The 23157-nt window shown below is 35.6% G+C and overlaps 1 pseudogene; it reads left to right on the forward strand.

Moving 5' to 3' along the window:
- Window positions 1-8594: 8594 nt before the first annotated feature.
- LOC140628461 (small ribosomal subunit protein uS12-like) overlaps window positions 8595-23157 on the forward strand; it is a 29239-nt pseudogene continuing 14676 nt past the window's right edge.

Below are 23157 nucleotides of genomic sequence, written 5' to 3' on the forward strand. Positions count from 1 at the left end.
GAAAAAAGTATTATAGGAGAATACTATGAACAATGATATGCCAACAAGTTATGTAACCTAGGTGAAATAGACAAATTCCTAAAAAAAGACAAATGACCACAACTGACTCAAAAAGAAAAGAAAATCTCAATAGCTCTGTAACAAAGAAATAAATTGAATCAGTAATCAAAAACTTCCCAACAAAGAAAAGCCTAGAACAAGATAACTTCATTAGTGATTATTACATTTTTAAAAAAAATCAACACCAATCCTTCTCAAATTCTTCCAAAAAAAAGAAGAAACGGGAATACTTATTCTATAATACCAGTATTCCTCTGATGCCACAAGAAAAATATAGACCAATATCCCTTATTAATAAAGATTCGAAAATCCTTAATGAAACACTAGCAAACTAAACCCAACAGCATGGTAAAAGGATTTTACACCATGACCAAGTGAGATCTATCCCATGAATGAAGGATAGTTCAATATAAGAAGATCTATAAATGTACTATTCCACATTAATAGAAAAAAAGGGGGGAAACCACAATCATCTCAATTGAGGCAGAAAAAGTATTTGACAAAATGGAATACCCATTCAAGACAAAAGCACTCAGAAAACTCGGAATAGAAGGACACTTCCCCCAAAATGATAAAGATCCTTTATAGAAAACTCAAAACTAACATCATACCATACCCAGTGGAGAGCAACTGAAAATTTTCTAAGATCAATGACATGACAAGGATGCCCACTTTCACCACTGCTATTCAACATGGTACTGAAAGTTCTAGTTAGAGCAGTTAGGCAAATAGAGAAATAAAAGATCTAAATTGGAAAGGAACACTTAAAACTATTTCTACTTAGGTGACATGGTCCTATATACAGAGAATCCTTAAGAATCCATAAAAACCTACCATAGCTAATAAACTAATTCAACAAAGTTTCAGAGTATAAGATCAACATGCCAAAATCAGCTATATTTCTATACTTGAGCAATGAGCAATTTGAAGAGGAATTAAGAAAACAATTTCATTTACAATAGTATTCAAAGGAATAGAGTACCTAAAATAAATTTGACCAAAGAGGTGAAAGATATGTCCAATGAAGACTACAAAACATTGCTGAAAAAAATTAAAGAAGATCCAAATAAATGGAAAGACATTCCTTCCTTGTTTGTGGTTAGAATACATAATATTGTTAAGATAGCAATATTGGTCAAAGCAGTCTTCAGATTTGACACAATCCCAAAAGATATAAAAACATTAAGTCCACACAAAAACTTGTACACAAATGTTCATAGCAGCATTATTTATAATACAAGAAAGTGGGGAAAAGGGAAATGAATAAACAAAATGTAGTATATTCATGCAATAGGGTATTATTTGGCAATCAAAAAATGAAGTACTGTTTTAAGCTACAACATGGTGAATTTCAAAATAATTATGCTTAGTAAAAAAGCCAGACCCCTGCCCAAAAAATAATATTTACTATTTGATCCTTTTGTATGACATTCTGGAAAATATTAAACTATGGGCACAAAAATCAGATCAGAGATTGTCAGACACTGGTGGAAGGGGAGAGGATATTGAACTTTACCAGATGATAGAAAATGTTTATAATCTCTCTCCATTGTGGTGGAGAACGCCAACCAACTGCATGCTTTGTCAAGCTTATAGAACTGAACATCTAAAAAGAGTCAGAGTGACTATATGTAAAGTAAACCTCAGTAACTTGAATTGAAAAAAATAGACCATATTTAGGACCAGTTCTGAGTTGAAGAGGCTGGTAGAACACTTAGAGAAGAATACTTGTCAGAAACCACAGGAAACATTTAAAAACAATTAAGACAGCAATTGTTAATATTGAGTTATTTTCTTTCCCATCTATGAAAATTTTCTGATTTTAACGTGAGCAAATTACTTAAAAAATTTAATGATAATGGCTAAAGTAATAGTTAATATATAATTTCCAGAGGAGTAAAATTAAACCAAGGATTTTAAAGGGCAAAAAGCCTAAAAGAATCCATAAGACTCCAAGAAAGTAGAAAAAAGAGGATCATAGAAAAAGCAGGAAAATAGGACAAATTAAATGGCATATATAACTGCAAATACATAACAAATCATACTAAATATAAATAACCAAGCCACTTGTTAAAAGACAATATTTGATTGATTTGCAAGAGATAACTAAAATATAATGGCACAGAAAGTAAAAAATAATTCCAGATATATGGAGTTAATAAGATTTACTATTGAAAAATAACAGCATCAAAATGTGGAAAGTAAAAGGACAGAAAAAGATATGTCAGGCAAATGCTGAACAAAGTAATTTGATGTAGCTATATTATTGCTAGAAAAAATATAGCCTTTAAGGCAAAAAGCATTATTAAGGATAATGAGGATCACTACAGAAAGATGAAAGGTATAATTGTCTCAGAAGGTATCAAAGTTATATGATTTTATGCTTCCTAACAACACAGCCTCAAAACCAACAAAGCAAAAATCGGCAAATTACAAAGAGAAATGGACAAATCTACCATTATAGTAAGAGTTCTTAACATTCCTCTCCCAGTAATTGATAGTAAGAGTTCTTAACATTCCTCTACCTAATTGATAGATCAAGCAGGTAAAAAAAAATCAGTAAGAGTTCTTAGCATTCCTCTCCCAGTAACTGATAGATCAAGCAGGTAAAAAAAAATCAGTAAAGATATAGAAGACTTGAAAAATGACATTAACATTTTGATCTAACATAGGATTCTGCGCCAATATTTAGAGAAATCAAATTCTTCTCCAGCATTTTCTAAATGAAACATTTATAAAAATCAATATTATACTAGCCCATAAAATAAATCTCAAAAAATTTAGTGGCACCTGGGTGGCTCAGTCAGTTGGGCTTCTGCCTTCAACTCGAGTCATGGTCCTGGGGTCCTGGGATCAAGCCCCCGCATCTGACTCACTGCTCAGCCTCCCTGGAGTCGGCTTCTCCTTCTGCCCCTCCCCCTTCTTGTACCCTCTCTCTCTCATTCTCTCTCTTGAATAAATAAAATCTTTTAAAAAAATTTACAAGTTGATTCTAAAGTGTATTGAAAAGAGCAAAAGTGCCAGGAATAGCCAAGATAATTCTGAAGCCAGAAACAATGTAGGGAAACTTGCCCTACTAGACACCATGATCCATTAGAAATCTGTAGTAATTAAGACAGCGTGATATAGGTACAGGGACAAACAAATAGGTTTGCCAGATAAAATACAGGAAGCCCAGTTAAATTGGAATTTCAGATAAACAATGGATATGTATTTTATATGCTAAATCTGGCAAAACTTTATAAGCCATAGGAACCCCAGAGAGAGTTTAGAAGCAGAACCATACACATATGGGAACTCAACCTATTACAGAGGTAGCAGATCAGGTCAGCGGGAAGAGAGAAGTTATTCAATATGTGGTATTGGGACAATTGTTTATTTATATGTAAAAAATACAATAAAATTGCTTCTATATCTCACACCAATAAAAATTCAGTCCCAGGTGGATTAAAGACCAAATGTAAAAAAAAATCTTGAAACACATAAAAGTAAAAATATAAGAGTTAACTTTCTGAAACTTTCTAAAACAAGACACAAAAAGAACAAACCATAAATCAAATGACTGATAATTAAATTACAATGGAATATAAAACTTGTGTATCAAAACATGCATTTTATTTTTTTCAAAACATGCATTTTAAAATGCATGAAAAGGCAAGCCTCAAACTAGAAAAATATATTTGCAACAAATATGATGAACAAATGATTAGTATCCAGAATTCATGAAGAATATGTAATCTATTATAGGAATCAATAAGAAAAAGACACCACACAGTCTATGAAAGGTTCTAGAAGATTCAAATATCTTGACAATTTTCAGTTTTAAGTGGTCTCTGCTCTCCATCCTGTAGGTCTGGTCAGGAATGGACTTCTAGAAGCCCCTTAGACTGAAAAGGGATGGAATGTGAAGTAGTGAGAAGCTTCTTTTTCTGAGTAGCTGCAATGAGTAATAGAAATGCCTTCATATGGGTCAGAGGCAACATGATGCCCCACTTTTCTTTTGTAATCAAGAAACGGTTTTTCAGAGTCCTTGTGAAAACAGAATCAGCCAAATGCTTTTGATCTAAAGGCCCACAGAAGCAGATACATAACATTACACAACAAGGTCTTGGTATTTTCAGATTTTACTTTATATGCTCATTTATCTTTTGAATTGTTTAAGGTACATGTGGTGAACAATACACTTTTATAATGCACACAATGTAAACATTAAAATGGTCTTATTTTATATTTTGAAGCTCTCCTACTTGTCTTTGTCCTGGAATATTCTGCTCCCTACTCCTTTCTGAAAGTGTTTTGTGACGTGTCTGACTTTAGCACATTTATCCGTTTGGTCCCTACATTTTTAAAAGGAGGAAAATGGTGTTCCATGTCCATGCACATTGGGAAATTTAACTTTTTATTTACAAACACACAATAACAAATAATCTTATATAAGGGTCATTTCTGTATGGTAGTACTTCGCAATCTAGAGAGATCAGGAAATAAAGACAGGGAAACAATAATCTGTAATTTTACTTTACACATGTCTGTATTGTCAACATTAACAATATAATATTTTATTATTAAAATAATGGCGTTAAAAGGAAATGAAAGTAAAAATTCTTAACTTTTCAATGGCTTTGCTTGCATCCTCCCTCAGCTTTCTCTTTTTTCAACTAGAATTTTAAAGCTCAACCAAAACCACTTATTTTCTACCTTTTAGCAATCTTTCCATGTCTTGTATAGGCAAGCCCTTACCAGGTTTTGCTTGACTTACTTCCAACACCCTGGCACTTTCCACTTGTTTCTGTATGTACGTGTTCTGCATTAAGAAAGCTCCATATATGGTAATGTGGATTCCATTAAGTAGAAGAATGAAGGAGTAAATCCCATTACTTAGCCATGTGACTGCAGGCATTTTTCAAAGAGAACACCCTCCACCCTCCACCTCAAGCAATCCCGGCCCCTAATCAGAAGGTATTAAGTGATTCTTTTTAAATTGTTCTGTAAGGAACAGATTGGAGGGAGGCAGAGTAACGTAAGGCTGAGTGTCAGGAAAGTCAGAATTTTAGATAATAAAATGTGAATGGGTTAAAGTGATCCTGATGACAGAATCCATCTTTTTAATACCTATGGCTGAGGAAAATATGGCACACAGATATACAGTGACTTGTCCAAGATCATAGAACCACTCTGCAGGAGGGAAAGGGCTAGCATCTAGCTATCAGATAGGAATACAAATATTTCTACTGTACCACACAATAAGGCAATAAGAGGAGAAAATAATATTTAATTTGCCTTATTCTTATTATGTCAAGAACACAGAATCTGACTGACATCAGAAACAGATAGCCTCTAATGACAATTTTTCCACAGAATGGATGAACAACCCTACACAGGCTGTTGCATTTCATCATTCTAAAATACACATTTGTTTCACTTTTTAATCACTGGTGACTTAGCATTACTACCGCAAGCATTTTCTCTTTTTTGGTAATATCTAAACTAGCATGTGTCTTAAAAGTGATGGCATCTTATATTCAATGAAATACAGTTCTTCACCTGTTGGAGCCTCAGTTTCTTCATCTGGAACATAGAGCTGAAAAAAGCAAACTGTCATGAGGATTAAGGGAGGTAAAACTGCATAGAGCAACAATCCTAGCTCCAAGCACAGAGCAGGTACCCAGAGTTCCTTGGGTTCCCCAGGGTGCGGGGAGGGGGGTGGTAGGGGTATGGACCATGGAACCCATCATCTCATCCTTCTACTTTCTCCCAGTGATTTAGCTCCTTAAATCTGCACCTTCCTTCCCAATCCAGCTGAGAATGCATGGCCCATCACTTCAACTGTTTCACTTCAGTGTTCTTCCACTCTTTTGTCCCTTGGTCCTTGCACCTCAACCATGGGGTAAACCCCTGCAATATATAACTCTGAAGACTGTCCTACAGGAAAATTTCCTGCAGAATGAATTGCTGGGTCAACATGCATAAACCCCTTCTTAACTTACTGGATGACTGCGGAGAAAGAGAAGCCCTCACCCATTGTTGGTGGGAGTGGAAATAAGTACTGAACATTTTAAATCTGCATTTGACAATGCCATATGCTTTGGTTGAAAATTTTTACTCTGGAATTTATCCTATGGAAAAATCTTACACAAGTTCTAAAAATATACACACAATCACCATGATTGTACCATTGTTTCAAATAGGAAATTCTTGAAACAAGTTTTGCTGTAAGATAAATTCCTCAGGTCAGAATGGCTGGATCAAGGCTTCTCAGATACAAAGTATTTAATTTGGAGCACCTGGGTGGCTCAGTCAATCAAACATCAGACTCTTGATTTCAGCTCAGGTCATGATCTCAGGGTTATGAGATGGAACTCCCAGTTGAGATCCGCTTTCAGTGGAGAGTCCCCTCAGGATTCTCTCTCTCTCTCTCTCTCTGCCCCTCTCTCCCACATGCACTCTCTCTCATTCTCTCTCAAATAAATAAATCTTTAAAAAATATTTAATTAAAAAGAAGAAAGTAAGAATTACTTGAAAAAATAATAATTACCATTAATTCTTCTGTCACTAGTCAGAAATAACCATCTCTTTATTTTCTATTACTAGTATGTATAATATTCATGGAAATAGTTACTGAGGGAGAGTGCCTACTATGACACTGTTTGACAGCTAACATATAATTTTCAAGATCAATATCATCACTACATTTAAAGATATGCAAACTGAGATTCAGAGGCATGAAAAAACTTGCAGATGTGAGTAACAGAATGGGATGGGATCCCAGGTGTACTTCAGAATAAAACACAGCACATTAACCTATGTTTTGATATTCCATCGAACTACTTCAATAACCCTGTGAAGAAAGGATTACTTTCCTCCTTTTCAGCATGAGGAAACTGAAGCACAGAGGAGTTAAGTATCTTACCTGGGGGTCACTCCTTAGTGAAGTGCAGAACTCAGATAAGAACACAAAGTATGTATAACCACAATGCCTTTTCTCTTTTCAACTCATCACACTGCTTTGTGTTCTTTAAGTATAAAAGCATTCATGAGCTCTTTTTTGACTATGAAAATAATTTATGTTCATTTAGGATATTAATAAAAGCACAGGCAACTATATAAAGATACAAATAACCTCCAATCTCACTCTTATTGAAAAACAGTGTTCATGGTTTGCTGCATCCCCTTGCAGTCAAAAACACCCACATATATGTACATACATGTCAGCTATACATACATTTTATTTGACTGGAGTCACATGGATGAATATATGCCATTGGGTACTAATTTTTTTGCCTTCATATTATATCATATGATGTGAGGATAAGATCTCTATTTCCTCTGTAGGAATTTACCAATGATCCAATACCAATTCTTATTGATTATGAATTCTCAAGCAATTGGCAACACATTTATCAAATACTCAATGTTTCTATGCACTTGGTTCTACTGATTATTTTTCTATTCTGTATCAATATATACGTCAATTCTTGCACCAAGATTTTACTGTTTTAATATTGCATCTTTGTAAAATCTTGTCATCCAAGATAATATTCTACATCCCTTCCTAGGCATAAGCCCTTTATCCTTCCTCAGAAAGGAACATAAAGAAAACATTTATTGAGCACTTAGTACCAGATATTTCACTAAATGTTTTACGTGTGCTTTTTCATTTAATTTTCATCACAATTTAATTGTAGGTTATTGCTGTTATAACAGCCATTTGGAAGATTTTTTTAACAGGGCTCAGACAAGTTACATAATTTGCCAAAGGTCATGCAACCAGCAAATGGTAACACCCAAGACTCAAACCCCTAACCATAGTCATACTGCATGTGACTCCATATTAGTGGTGAGGTCAGCACAGGGGAAATGATTCATCCAAGGTCCTGAGGTTCATTATCTTGCTTGGTTTGCCTGTACTCTCCTCTTTCTAGGGCTTAGGGAAAACTGCTTCTTTGGATGTTCAAATAGAAAGTGAAGTAACAGGGACAGGAAGTCACATGAAATAAAAGGAAATAGTGCAATAGCTGTCTTCCATTTCCCCAAATTCCTCAGCTCATTTCACAGCACAGAAATGGCACTCAACTTCATACATTATGTAAATATCTAAACATTTCATTTATTTTTGCTACATTTCCAAATCATCTCTCTGACAGTTCCGCTCTTTGCTTTATGTCAGTCTCTTCTATGAAACGTCAAGGTGGTCAGGACAAACATTTTTTTTAAGTTGCATACTATATGCCAAGCACTTCTTTAAGTTTTCTCGTTTTCTCCACGCAACTCTATGGGAAAAGTATCAATTTTTTTCCATTTTATAGTAGAGGAATTCAGGTTCACAGACAGTAAAGAAATTTTCCAGAGTCATACATAAATCTTCTAAGAGGCAGGAATGGAGGTTCCAGCTCTTGCCATCTCTCCACAATAGACACAGAGCAGCATCCCTTCTGGAAGATGGGCTTCTAAGGCTGGAGAAAAGGCCGGATCACACTCTCCTGCCATTGTTGCCCCTTTGGGTACCCATTCAACAATCCCTCAGGGTGATTAAGATGACGAAGGAGATGAAATCTCGCCCCTTGTGCCAAGGGACCTGGATATGGGACCGAATCAGGTGGCTGATCCCTGAAACAGTGAGTGGAGCTTGTACAGAAGCTCCAGCTTTTGGGATCCCTGCATGGCTCAGCGGTTTAGTGCCTTCCTTTGGCCCAGGGTGTGATCCTGGGTCCCACGTCAGGCTCCCTGCATGGAATGAAGCCTGCTTCTCCCTCTACTTGTGTCTCTGCCTCTCTATCTCTGTGTCTCTCATGAATAAATAAATAAAAATTTTTAAAAAAAGAAGAAGCAGCTCTGGCTTTTAAACAACTAGGAAAGTGACCTGGGTGATGAAAATAAACATTCATCAAATTCAATATATATCATAGTAATTTCATATCTCATTTCATTTAATCCTGAAAACAAACTTTCAAGAGAGAGATTACTATCCTTTTCATAACCTAGAGCTCAAACTAATAGATTCAGGTTAGTAATATTGTGAATAACAGACCAGGGACTCTAAACCTGGATTTGTTCTAAAACCTGACCTTTAATCTCTGCTTCCTGTGGCCTCATGGGCTTTGAATGCTTTCTGTGTCTAACTTCCCAGTAGATTGGCAATTACTCCACCTCAGTGTATTCTTCAACCATTTATAATTAATCTATTATTTTTAATAATAAAAATCAATAAGATTTTAAAATACTTGCAAGAAAATAAAACAAAATACAAAATGAGAAGGAAAATTATTCACATATATATAGATATTGAGTTAATAATCATGATACATCCGAAGGTGACCATATGGTTTGACATGCTCCCAATTTATGTCTGTTGTTTAACAGTGCAACCTTAATTCTCAAGACTGCCCAATTCAAACCATCAATTATATGGTCATCCTCAACATAAATAATTCTTTTTGACTAGTAAGAAATGGGTAAAGGGTAACTTGTAATTTTCATAAAGTGCATAAAGTGCAACAAATCAGTGAAAAGATAACCCAATCACAATAATGAAAGAAATACAAATAAAAATCCTAAGATTTCATAAGAAAAAAGAAAAGGTGCAGATTAGCATGTTGTTCCTTTTCTTTTTGCTGAATAATAGATATGTATAGCTGCATATTTATTTATGCATCTATAGATTTTGTGCATGTATGTGCACAAAAGTACTTATAAATGCTAGTACCATTATACTAGAATAAAAACATTTGTACAATATATTAACACTATTAAGAACACTTATCTTAGGCGGGCAAACAGCAGTTTCATCTCTATACATTTCTCTATGATTTGATGTCCTTAAGGTACACTTATATCAATTTTGTAATTCAAAAAAGTAACTGAAATACAATTCTCAAAGCATGAGAAACGTTTTGTTATGATCTAGCTCATACAAATGTTATAGAACTACTCACTTAGAACAGCATTCACTATTAAGCATAAAAAGTAGATTATACACTATGTATAATATGATCCTATTTATTCACACTTATGTGTAGGAGTAAGTACATATTATAAAGCAAATGTGTCTAAAATATATGACCCAAAATACGAAATATGCACAAACATGCACATCACACACAAACACACAGATACTCCCTCAGGGACACTCACACTGGCAGCTTACTCTTCATCTGAGACAGGGGTGGAACTTCCTGTCCAGAGCTCAGAGATCTAAACAGTATCTGATACTGCAGGAGGGCCCGCCTGTGCGATTCAAGCCTCCAGCAAGCTCTGTTTGGTGGGTCAGACCAGAGGCCCCTCCCTCCCCAAATCCTTGTATAGCCTCCTTCCAGATATCGAGAGATGTAGTTCTAACTCTGACCAGCAGGTGGCGATTATATCAATATACTACCTTTGCTGCAATAGAAAAGGCTTGATTTCTATAAGAAACACTAGTAAACGTTGTACCTTTTAATAACATTATGAAACAGGATATACACTATTAAACAAAATGTTTGAAAATTTTTATAAGGATATTAAATATTGAAATAGTATATTCTTTTTATCTCCTGATGACGATTCCCAAATCTGTACCTCTTTTGTTCATTCATTCATTCAGAAACTATTTATTCAGAGAAACATTTTTACCTGAGCTGTGTTACGTTTCTATACAAAATTTCCTCATAGATAAAGTAGTGGTCTAGTGGACTATCTTAAATTTCATGTTTAGCTACTCCCTCTGCTTTTTGTCTATCTACTTGTCCCATCTTGCCAAGCTGAGTTTTCGATTCATGGGTTTGTAGAACTTTGTGCTTACCTTTATTAAAAGTGTTTCAATTGAATATAGCTGACCAAGACCAACAAAACCTTACTGAAGAGTCAGTTAATTGCAACTAAGTTGGACAAATATTTGTTGAGATCTAATCGTGATCTGAGCATAGTGAATTCTCATAAAAGAAAGAAAGAAAGAAGAAAGAAAGAAGAAAGAAAGAAAGAAAGAAAGAAAGAAAGAAAGAAAGAAAGAAAGAAAGAAAGAAAGAAAGAAAGGGTTTCTATGTAGCCCTTTTTGACATAACACAGTGGTAGATTCTGGGAGAGATTTGGGCTTACCTCACCCCTGGAAGGGTGACCTATGTAATTTAGAATTCCTGTTATTCTTCTTGCCCAATGTCCTCTCCTAGAAGATAACTGTTTTTTTCTGCTTCAAGTTAGAGTTCCCTTCCCAAGGGCACAGGAAATTCTAGAGGGGAGTGGAGGGAGGTAAAAATAAATAGCATTATACATGCATTTCTTATGTTCATGTGCTTTCCTGTCTTCTTATTTTACTTTCTAAATATTAACATCAGAGAATCATTCTTCCTTTGTTCCTTAAAAGGCAAGACACTCATGGGGGGAAAAAAGCCTTCCTTGGAGTGGCTTCTGGAGAGTCCAACTAAGTTGGGAGATCTTTCAGGATCTGTACAAACCAAATTCAGTATCTCTGTGACAAGTTTGGGTAAATTCCTTTACCTCTTTTGATCTTACTTATCTGATTCCACTTGCCCTGCTTACCAATCATCCAGGATTGTGAAGGTTAAAAATGAGCTCTATATTATAATCAAGTGTTCCCAAATGTTCCCAAATATATGATATCTTGAAGCTAATTGCTGCAAAAGGTACAAGTTTTAGACTCATTACTATGAATGCCATTCCAGCTTTGGGAGAAGAATGTGGAAAAACTTTAAATCCCCATGAATTAAAGTTTTTGATTACCATTTTACTGCAAAATAGAACAGTTAAGCATTCAGAGTTCACTCAAGTCCTCGTCAAACTGAAGTAGTCCTTTGCTTTAAGAGATATAATCTAGCTGTCGTCTCATCATATCTATGGTATCCTCCTCTTCGATACTCAAGGCTCACTTTTTCTGTATTCAAGTGATAATGGAATAATGAGGTACACCTCTGTCTCTTCTCACCAATGCCAGAATTTGAACTGCAGACCAGTTTTGTTCTTCAAAATAGACCTCCATTCACATAAAGCCATATGCCTGTGCAATGAAATTATCACTGATCAAGACGTTGGCAACTGAATTCGAAATCAGTTTATAATCCTCAAAAAAAAATACCAATGTAATTCTTTTATTTTATTTTTTTTAAAATATTTTATTTATTTATTCATGAGAGACAGAGAGAGAGAGAGAGGCAGAGGCACAGGCAGAGGGAGAAGCAGGCTCCATGCAGGGAACCTGATGTGGGACTTGATTCCGGGACTCCAGGATCACCCCCTGGGCCGAAGGCAGGCGCCAAACCGCTGAGCCACCCAGGGATCCCCCCCAATGTTATTATTTTATAGTCACAGCCAATACACTCAGGTTTTGCTTTTTTTCTTAACAACTCAAAGCCAAAAAAATATTTTCTATATCCTGAACATTTCCAAATAAATATACCCTGCATTACTCTATATCCTTATGTGTTATTCTGTATATATAAAACATAAGATTTATAGTCTCATTTTTTATATTTTTCTAATAGGGAGTTCTTGACAATGACATCTAACTTACTTTCTTTTACAAGTGACAATATGGAGCCCAGAGAAGTTCAATGACTTGCCCAAAATAAGATAGTTGGTGAATGAAAGAGAAAGGAGTAGGACCTACATATCAGAAAAAGCATATGCATTTCAATATTGTTACACATTAACACAATAAGAAAACACCCTGGTTTACAAATGTGGGATTTACAGCCGAGGCTCTGTTGTATATTGGAAGAAACATGGAGCTGGCAATGAAAAGGACACTTGTTCTCATCTTTACCCATTTAGTGAATGTATGGCCCAAAACAAGGTACTTCATTTTTCTGTGCCTTAGTCTCCTAATCTGTGAAATGGAGGTGACAGTTATTCACATCAGAGTTATGAGTGATGAATAAATTAGGTAAAATACATATGGGAAAAATCACAGTGCCAAACACCCTGCAGTTGCTCAGAGTTCTCTGGATTCCTTACTAGGCAAAAATAGAGCATCCACCTGAAATCCTGCTATGGACTAGGGTAGGGCCTGTCTAAAAGAAGCCCTCCCACTTAAAGAGAAACTCCATATTCTCCATGTGTGGAATCAGCATTTGTACCATCCTGTGAGGGCTCCTTAAATTGTGTGCTCTAGGTGCCTCACTTACCTCACATCCTGGCCTTGGATGAGAAGAACATTAATAGCAATAATGGCTAAAATTACAGCTCTTATGTGCTAGTTATTATGCTAAGACTGTTCCATGTGATATCTACTTAATTCTTCCCTACCACTATGTAGAATAGGTAATACTATTATGCTCCGTTTAGAGATAAAACAAAGGCTTAGATTAAATAACTTGTGCAAGATCACATGATTATTGGGAAACTTATGGTGATGCATTGTGTGTATTCAAAATCCACGTTAACAATTTACAGACAGCATTATTTTGTTATGAAAATGAAGTTGAAAAAAAAAAAAAGAAAATGAAGTTGAAAGGAGATAAGTGACTTGAATATAACTGCAACTCAATGACCTGAATCTCAATGCAAATATCTCTCAAACAGACTGGCTGTTATGCTTTGTTCTCCTGTAGCATCTAGTCTTTCCAGGACTCAATGGGAAACTTCTAAAATTAACGTGGAAAGTGAAACAACAGGAAATGGTTTGATTGTTTTCTTATGTGTCATCTATATCACACGTTATGATAACTAATGCAACAATATTTTGTATTGATGATTGTAGGGCTGAAATGTGCACCTTATGCTAAGCAAGGAGTCACATGAATTAGCTGGTTCCTGAGATGGTGTTGGGTTCAGGCAGAAGTATTGGTGTTGCAATTTGGGAAGGTGAAATAAGAAGAATGAATGTAACATTTATATAATTTCTACTATATGGGATAAACATTATATTTCATCTCCTGTATTCTTAATATCACCATTCAATGTAACTAGAATTATTGCCGTTAAACATATGAAGTCGGGATCCCTGGGTGGCGCAGCGGTTTGGCGCCTGCCTTTGGCCCAGGGCGCGATCCTGGAGACCGGGGATCGAATCCCACGTCAGGCTCCCGGTGCATGGAGCCTGCTTCTCCCTCTGCCTGTGTCTCTGCCTCTCTCTCTCTCTCTCTCTCTGTGACTATCATAAATAAAATTTAAAAAATTTTTTTAAAAAATAGTAAACATATGAAGTCTATAAGATTCATAGATTAAGTGATTTGCCCCAAGTCTCTAGGCTTATAAGTAACAGAGGCACTCAAAACCTATTTGTCCCTTAGGGCCAAGATCTTTCCAAATTAACCTGCAGCCTCCTAGGCTTTGAATCTAATTATTCAGGGCACTGGAATTTACCTACAGATGATCAGGACAGTGAAGCATGCCCACCAGTGCATTTTCAAACACTTGTTGTATTGCCTTATAAATCAAAAATGTATAAATAATAATGGAGATAAATGGAGATTTATAAATACTTATTAAGAGGCAGAAATCTCACAGAGGAACACTAGCAATAAAATGTGAAAGAATTCAGGATCCCTGGGTGGCTCAGCAGTTTAGGGCCTACCTTTGGCCCAGGGTGTGATCCTGGAGTTCCAGGATTGAGCCCCGCATGGGGCTCCCTGCATGGAGCCTGCTTCTCCCTCTGCCTCTGTCTCTGCCTCTGTGTGTGTGTCTCTCTCTCATGAATAAATAAATAAAATCTTTTTTTAAAAAGTGAAAGAATTCAACTACAATTAATTATAGAAATGAAAATAAAACAGAATATTTCAGAATATTATGGATATAATTTCAGAACATTATGAATAACCCCTTTTCAGCAAAGGAATATAAAATTACATGTATATATAATCTGTTGATATATTTAAGTTAATAAGTAATTAGCAAGGAAAAACATCTGGAAGGACACATAGCCTACTGACAGTAGTGGCTTTATGGATTAAAGCATTGTGAAATAAATATAGAAGTTAAATTTTGCCTTCAAATAATGTATTGCTATACTATTTCATTTTATTTCAATAAGCACATATTGATCTCATAATGTGAAAAATAATTGTATTGATACTTTCAACACATAGGAAACAGCTAGTTTTAAACTGAATTTAAAAAACTGATCATGAAAAATATATGGGTATTTTTTTAAGATTTTATTTATTTATTCATGAGAGACACAGAGAGAGAGGCAGAGACATAGGCAGAGGGAGAAGCAAGGCTCCCTGCAGGGAGCCTGATGTGGGACTCCATCCCAGGATCCCAGAATCACGTCTGAGCCAAAGGCAGACGCTCAACCACTGAGCCACCCAGGTGCCCCAAAATATATGTATTGGTATCGAAAGGTGCTCACAATATACTTTACAATGGGAAAAATCTAGTTATAAACTATAGAGTAATATCTTTTATTTCAAAATAAACCAATATGTGTAAAAGATGTTAAAATATATAACTCCAAATATTTACACACACACACATCTCCTTTTTTGTTTTAATTACAGTTAGTTAACATACAGTGCTATATTAGTTTCAGGTATACAATATAGTGATTCAACAATTCCATACAACACCTGGTACTCATGTCAAGCACACTCCTTAATCTCCATCACCCATTTCACTCACTTCCCCAACCACATCCCCTCTGGTAAGCCTCAGTTTGTTCTCTGTAATTAAGAGTCAGTTTCTTGATTTGCCTTTCTCTTTTTTTCTTTGCTCAGTTGTTCTGTTTCTTAAATGCCAAATATGAATGAAACCATATGGCATTTGTCTCTGACAGATATATTTCACTTAGTATTATACTGTCTAGCTCCATCCATACCCTTACAAATGGCAAGATTTTATTCTTTTTATGGCTGAGTAATAGTCCATCATATTTATATACCATTTTTCTTTATCCCTTCATCTATTGATGGATACTTGGGTTGCTTCAATAATTTGGCTATTGTAAATAATGCTTCAATAAACATCGATGTGCATATATCCTTTTGAATAGTGTTTTTGTATTGGAGGAGGAGGAATACCCAGTAGTGTTATTACTGTATCTTGGTGTAGTTCTATTTTTAACATTTTGAGGAAACTCCATACCATTTACTACAGTAGCTGCACCAGTTTGCATTCCCAAAAAGAATGCAAAAGGGTTTCTTTTTCTTTTCATCCTTGCCAACATCTGTTGTTTCTTGTGTTTTTGTTTGTAGCCATTCTGACAAGTGTGAGGTGAATCTCATTGTATTTTGATTTGCATCTCCGTAATGTTGAGTATCTTTTCATGTGTGTTAGCCATCTGGATGTCTTCCTTAAAGAAATATTTCTTTGTGTCTTCTGGCCATTTTTAAATTGGATTATTTGCTTTTTGGATGTGGAGTTGTAAAAATTCTCTATGTATTTTAGATACTAGCCCTTTATCAAATATGTCATTTGCAAATACCTTCTCCCATTCTGTACATTGTCTTTCAGTTTTGTTGATTGTTTCCTTCACTATGCAGAAGGTTTTTATTTGATGTAGTCCAAACAGTTTATTTTTGCTTTTATTTCTCTTGCCTCAAGAGACATAGTTAGAAAAAATGATGCTACAGCTGATATCAAAGACATTACTGCCTATGCTCTTTTCTAAGATGTATATAGTCTCTGTAGGGGGAAAGCCCAGTGAGTCAACTTTTCCCCATTGACTATGAGGTTGTGGGTTTTTCATATATGGCCTTTATTATGTTGAGGTATGTTCCCTTTAGACCTACTTTGTTAAGAGTTCTTATAATGAATGGATGTTATACTTTGTCAGATGCTTTTTCTGCATCTATTGAAATGATCATATGGTTTGACCCTTTCACTTATTGATGTGATGTATCATGCTGATTGATTTGCAAATATTTAACCACTCTTGCATCCCATGAATAAATCCCACTCGATCATGGTGAATGACTTTTTTCATGTATTGTTAGATTTGGTTTGCTAATATTATATTGAGATTATTTTGCATCCATGCTCATCAGAGATATTGTCCTGTAGTTCTTTCTCTCTGTGTTTGTGTGTGTGTGTGTGTGTGTGTGTGTGTGTGTGTGTGTGTGGTATCCTTATCTGGTTGTGGTATCAGGGTGATACTGGCCTCATAGAATGAATTTGGGGGTTTTCTTCCTCTTCTATTTTTTTGGAATAGTTTGAGAAGATTAGGTATTAATTCTTCTTCAAATGCTTGGTAGAACTCACCTGTGAAGTTGTCTGGTCCTGTACTTTGTTTGTTGGGGTTTTTTTGATTATTAAATTGCTAGTAGGCTACCGTGTCTGAGCTGGGTCACATGTGTATAAGTGAGCACTAACACTGGGCAGATCTAGTGGAGTGTAGACTATTATACTTCTGGAACACAGGAAAAATGAGGTCAGGAAGCCAAGATTTAGGCTGGCAGTGGGAGGCACACAGGAGACATTCAAACACTACATGATGAATGGAAGGATGAATGAATAAATGAGAGACTTTGGAGATAGTAGAAAATGAGACTATGTGTTTATCTCTTCAGGAAGTTTCCATCCATATTTATCTTTTGACATGGATTGGGATTATGTTATATATCTGCTTTCTAATCTAATTTTTCAAGTATTGTTGATTTTTATTACTAGAAACTATTTTTTTCAATAAAATTTACAAAAATAACCATTGTCATTAATGTGGGCTGCAGCTTGAATATCACAGAGCAGGAATCTGGGGAATGAGAAAGCTGTTCGTGCTCCATCAACCAGACAGAACTTTCTGGAAGTATACTAGAGCAAGATATTGCTAATGAACTTAGGAACTGCCTATGACATGAGAGAGGATAAATAGGCAACCCCAACCCATCTTAGGAGATGTGTGTGTGTGGAACATTCTCCAGAATAGATCACATATTACCATAAAACAAGCTTCAGCAAATTAAAAAAAAAGATAGAAGTCATACCATGCATCTTTCCTGAGTACAATGCTATGAAACTAGAAGTCAATCATAAGAAAAAATCTGGAAAGACCACAAATACATGGAGGTTAAATAACATACTACTAAACAATGAATGTGTCAACCAAGAAATTAAAGAAGAAATAAAAAACTACAAGGACACAAGTGAAAATGAAAACACAATGGTTCAAAACCTTTGGGATGAAGCAAAAGTGGTTTTAAGAGGGAAGTATAGAGCAGTACAAGCCTACCTCAAGAAGCAAGAAAAAATATCAAGTAAAGAAACTAACCGAACACCTAAAGGAGCTGGAAGAAGAACAAACAAAAGCCAAAACCAGAAGAAGGAAGGAAATAATAAAGATTAAGGCAGAAATAAATGATATAGAAACTTAAAAAAAAAACAATTGTGAGAGAATATTATGAAAAGCTATATGCCAGCAAATTATACCCTTTAAAAGGGATGGATAAACTATTAGAAATGTATAACCTTCCAAAACTGAAGCAGGAAGAAATAAAAAATTTGAACAGGCCAATTTCCAGCAAGGGGATTAAATCAGTAATCAAAAAAAAAAAAAAAAAACAATAGAACAAAGAAACCAGGATCTGGCTCTTTGAAAAGATCAACTAAATTGATAACATCTAGCAAGATTCATCAAAACAAACAAAAAAAAAAAAAGAAAGAAAGAAAGGACTCAAACAAAATCGCAATTGCAAAAGAAGTAAAAAAAATATATGCCCAGTGTTAGTGTTCACCTATACACATGTGACCCAGCTCAGACACTGTAGCCTACTAGCATAAACCAGAGTCCAGGAATCCTGGAAGACATTCCTAAAGAGAAGGGGGCAGTAGTAGAATAGAATCATCCTGATGTTTTGAGCATTTCAGCTACCTTCTCACTTATACATTCACTTTTTTTGAGTATAGCTGACACACAATGTTACATTAGTTTCATGTGTACAACATAATATTCAGCAACTCTATTGTTCTGTTTGTTGTGTTGAGCAACTCTCAACAACAATTGTGGCTACTATCTGTGATTTATGTCCTTCTAACTAGAGCTCACTGCCAAGATGGTGTAGAAAGAGACAGATCTTGGGAAGTCTCATTCATGGTTTCTCTCCTGGGCATGAGCTGCAGAGTTCAGGCACTTTCTACAATTGTACGGTTAAGTTTCACGCACCTTTCCGGACATGCCCAACTCCTGGGAGTGGATTTCCACACAGGATTTCCCTGGGGATAAAGCAGGTCATAGAGTATTTCCTGACTTTTATATTTGGCTAGGGTCTCAGATTAGCCCTGCCCTCTCTTTACTAAGCTAAAGTCTTGCTATCCCTCAGGTCCTAGATTAAACATCACTTCCTGTGGGAAGCCTCCCCAACACACCCAAGCCCAGTCGGGTAATTGTGCTATCTACTCTGCTCCCACAGTAAATTGACATCCCCTATCATAGTAGTTACAATCTTCATAATTACTGCTGGATTCACTATTCACCCTTTAGGTTACAAGCTGAAGGAGAGTGAGGGTGATATCTGTGGGGTTTTGTTTACTGCTGTAATGTGTTCCACCTCTAAGTCTTCATGTCTGTATTTTTATTTATGTTCAAAAGTGATATGGATTCTTAGTGCTGATTTTTGCTATACCAAAGAATATCCTCACCCCTTTATAATTTCACTATAATTTAATTTGATTTAGGGCATACCAAATGAGTTTCCACATGCTATTACAATTATAAAAGTGGGATGCCTAGGTGGCTCAGAGGTTGAGCGTCTGCCTTTGGCTCAGGTTGTGATCCTGGGAGTCCTGGGATCAAGTCCCACATCGGGCTTCCTGCATGGAGCCTGCTTCTTCCTCTGCCTGTGTCTCTGCCATTCTCTCTCTCTCTCTCTCTCTCTCTCTGTGTGTGTGTGTGTGTCTCATGAATAAATAAATAAAATCTTTTTTAAAAAATTAAAAATAAAATAAAATTACAGGAACTTGTGTACTTATATTAATGTGAAACTCACAATTTTTGACTGATAGATCTTCATTCTGTAATTTATGTTTATCTCATAACACTTCCCCATAAAGGAAAAATTAATACAAAAGATCAAAAGAATATAAATCTTTCATAATCTTACCACACATCTAATGCATTTTTCTTATAGTAAATAATGGTGAGATGAATGACACTGTCAGTTTCTATTGCTAAAGAAGACATTTCACAACTGGGTTTAGAACAGATCTAGCTCATTTATGAGTTTGTCCTCCTTGTGCCCCTGAAACCCATATGGGTACTTTTTACGTTTTTATGAATAGAACTTGATGACTAATTTCATGTGTATACTCATGAGTGCTCATGTGTATTTGTATGTTTCTAGAACAATTATCTATATTTCCATATACCCCTTCATTGGTAGATATCCTTTTTTCTTTTTATCTTTCCATAAATTTACATATGTAGTAAAGACCAAAATTAGGTATTTAGGTTGATGAATTTTATTGTTTCCATGCTCCTGTGCACATTCTTAACTATTTCCTTAGGGTACATTTCAAGACATGGAATTGCTGCCTCAAATGGTATACACATGCTTAATTTAATTCCCTACCTGCTACCCAGAAAAGTTGTACCAATTTAAAGTCCATAAACTGGAATTAAATGAAAAAAAGCCTCAGGGAAGTGAGAAGCATGGCTGTACTGATGTCTTGTTAGAAAGTGCAGGCCTTAGATTCCACTAAGCAGCAGCTTTAAGGTCACAATAATAGTAAATATACCTCAGAGTGGTCAGTAGTGAATGGCAATATTAAACATTAGCACATTGTAAAACAGCATGGGGCACAGGATTTGAAGTCAGTCACCTTGGATTACAGTGACGATTTGATGAAGAATATATAAAACTGTTTTTAAAATCCTTGTATTATAGTTAAGAGACAAATTGTACCAGCAGCCCAGCACCACATTTAGCCAGAGTTAATCCAAGTTCTCATTGAACCAATTTGTGGGTCAAATGCTCTCCTACTTTACCTCCTCAGCACAAGGAGACTGTTCTGTCCATTGATCACAAGGATCTTCTGAAAGAAAGATATGTCTCTATTTTATTATCTGAACACTCATTGCCAAAAATTCCTTGATAAAGAGAAAGTGCTTGGAATTTTCAAGACAGTGCAGATGCCTGCTCTGGATGCTTAGCACCTCTTTTGAAACCTAAAAATTGGTACTTTCATTTTTGGTGTCTAAGAGACAGAAGGTTTCAAACAAATGACTGGAGCAGAGATTGTTGATTTTGGTGCTGGATTGAACTGGATTGGTCCCCACGCAAAACTTCTAAATAGTAAAAGGTTTATATAAGGACCAGATGACTGAGGCAGAAAGCAGTTAAGCAATTCCAGACATTCTGCTTCAGACTCTGGAAACAGAGCCATTACTTTTCCTACTTGAACGTAAGCTCTTCTTTCTTTTTCAGCAAATAGTTTGGCACAGAAAAGTCCCTCTGAAAACAGTACTACTCACCCAGATTCTATACAAAGAGGCATGAAAAGTTAGGTTTGTTTCATTATATTATATGAGAATTTTCAAGAAGTAGACACAGACATTACATAATACTGTTTGGTTATGAGAGCTAGACTTTCACATTTTACTTCAGACACTCCTAGAATAATTGAAATTTTTAAAATTACCATCAACATTTTTTTCATGCTTTACCATATATTATTTTTTGTGATTTGGAATTTAAAATAAAGCTTTTAAGTGGCCAAGATACAAAATAAGAAGGAAAATAAGGGAAAAAAGGGATTGCCATGATAAACTCAGTTTTACACTAGTTCCCTCTGACCATTTTTCAAGTCAAATTTCAGTACCCAACAAAATACTATTTTCTAATGAAGGCAAGGAAAACAAAAGCAAAGATGAACTATTGGAACTTCATCAAGAGAAAAAGCTGCTGCATAGCAAAAAAAAAAAAAAAAAAACAGTCAACAAAACTAAGAGACAACCTACAGAATGGGAGAAGATATTTGCAAATAACATATCAGATAAAGAGCTAGTATCCGAGAACTATAAAGAACTTATCAAACTCAACACCCAAAAAACAAACAATACAATCATGAAATGGGCAGAAAACATGAACAGACATTTCTCCAAATACCTACACATGGCCAGCAGGCTTATGAAAAAATGCTCCACATCACTTGCCATCAGGGAAACACAAATCAAAACCACAATGATATACTGCTTTACACCATTGAGAATGGCTTAAGTATTTTTTAAAGATTTTATTTATTTATTCATGAGAGACACAGAGAGAGAGGCAGAGACACAGGCAGAGGAAGAAGCAAGCTCCCCACAGGGAGCCTGATGCGAGACTCAATCCCACAACCCGGTGATCATGCCCTGAACCAAAGGCAGATGCTCAACCATTGAGCCACCCAGGCATCCCAAGAATAGCTAAAATTAACAAGACAGGAAACAACAAGTGTTGGCAAGGATGTGGAGAAAGGGGAACCCTCTCGCATTGTTGGTAGGAATGCAAAGTGGTACAGCCACTCTGGGAAAGCAGTGTGGAGGTTCCTCAAAAAGTTAAAAATAAAGCTACCCTACAACCCAGAAATTGCACTACTGGATATTTACCCCAAAGATACAGATGTAGTGAAATGAAAGGAACACCTGGACCTCAATTTTCATAGGAGCAATGTCCACAATTGCCAAGCTGTGGAAAGAGCCATGATGTACTTCGACAGATGAATGGATAAAGAAGATATGATTTATATATAAATAAAACGGATATATATATATAAATATATATAAATGGATAAAGAAGATGTGAGATATATATATATATATATATATATATATATCTCATGGAATATTACTCAGACATCAGAAAAGATGAATACCTACCATTTACATTGACATGGATGGAACTGGAAGGTATTATGCTGAGTTAAATAGGTCAATCAGAGAAAAACAATTATCATATGGTTTCACTCATATGTGAAATATAATAGTGAAAGGGACCATAAGGGAAGGGGGGAAACTGAGTGGTGAAAACTTAGAAAGGAAGACAAACCATGAGAGAATCCTGACTCTGGAAAATAAATAAAGGATTATAGAAGGGAGGGGTTGGTGGGGGGATAGGGTAACTAGGTGATGAGCATTAAGGAGGGCCCATGATCAGATGAACACTGGGTGTTATACTATATGTTGGCAAATTGACAATAAATAAATAAATAAATAAATAAATAAATAAATAAATAAACAAACCATTTTCTACTCTCTCA

Source organism: Canis lupus, chromosome X (genome assembly GCF_048164855.1).
Source record: "Canis lupus baileyi chromosome X, mCanLup2.hap1, whole genome shotgun sequence".
Lineage (NCBI taxonomy): Eukaryota > Metazoa > Chordata > Mammalia > Carnivora > Canidae > Canis > Canis lupus.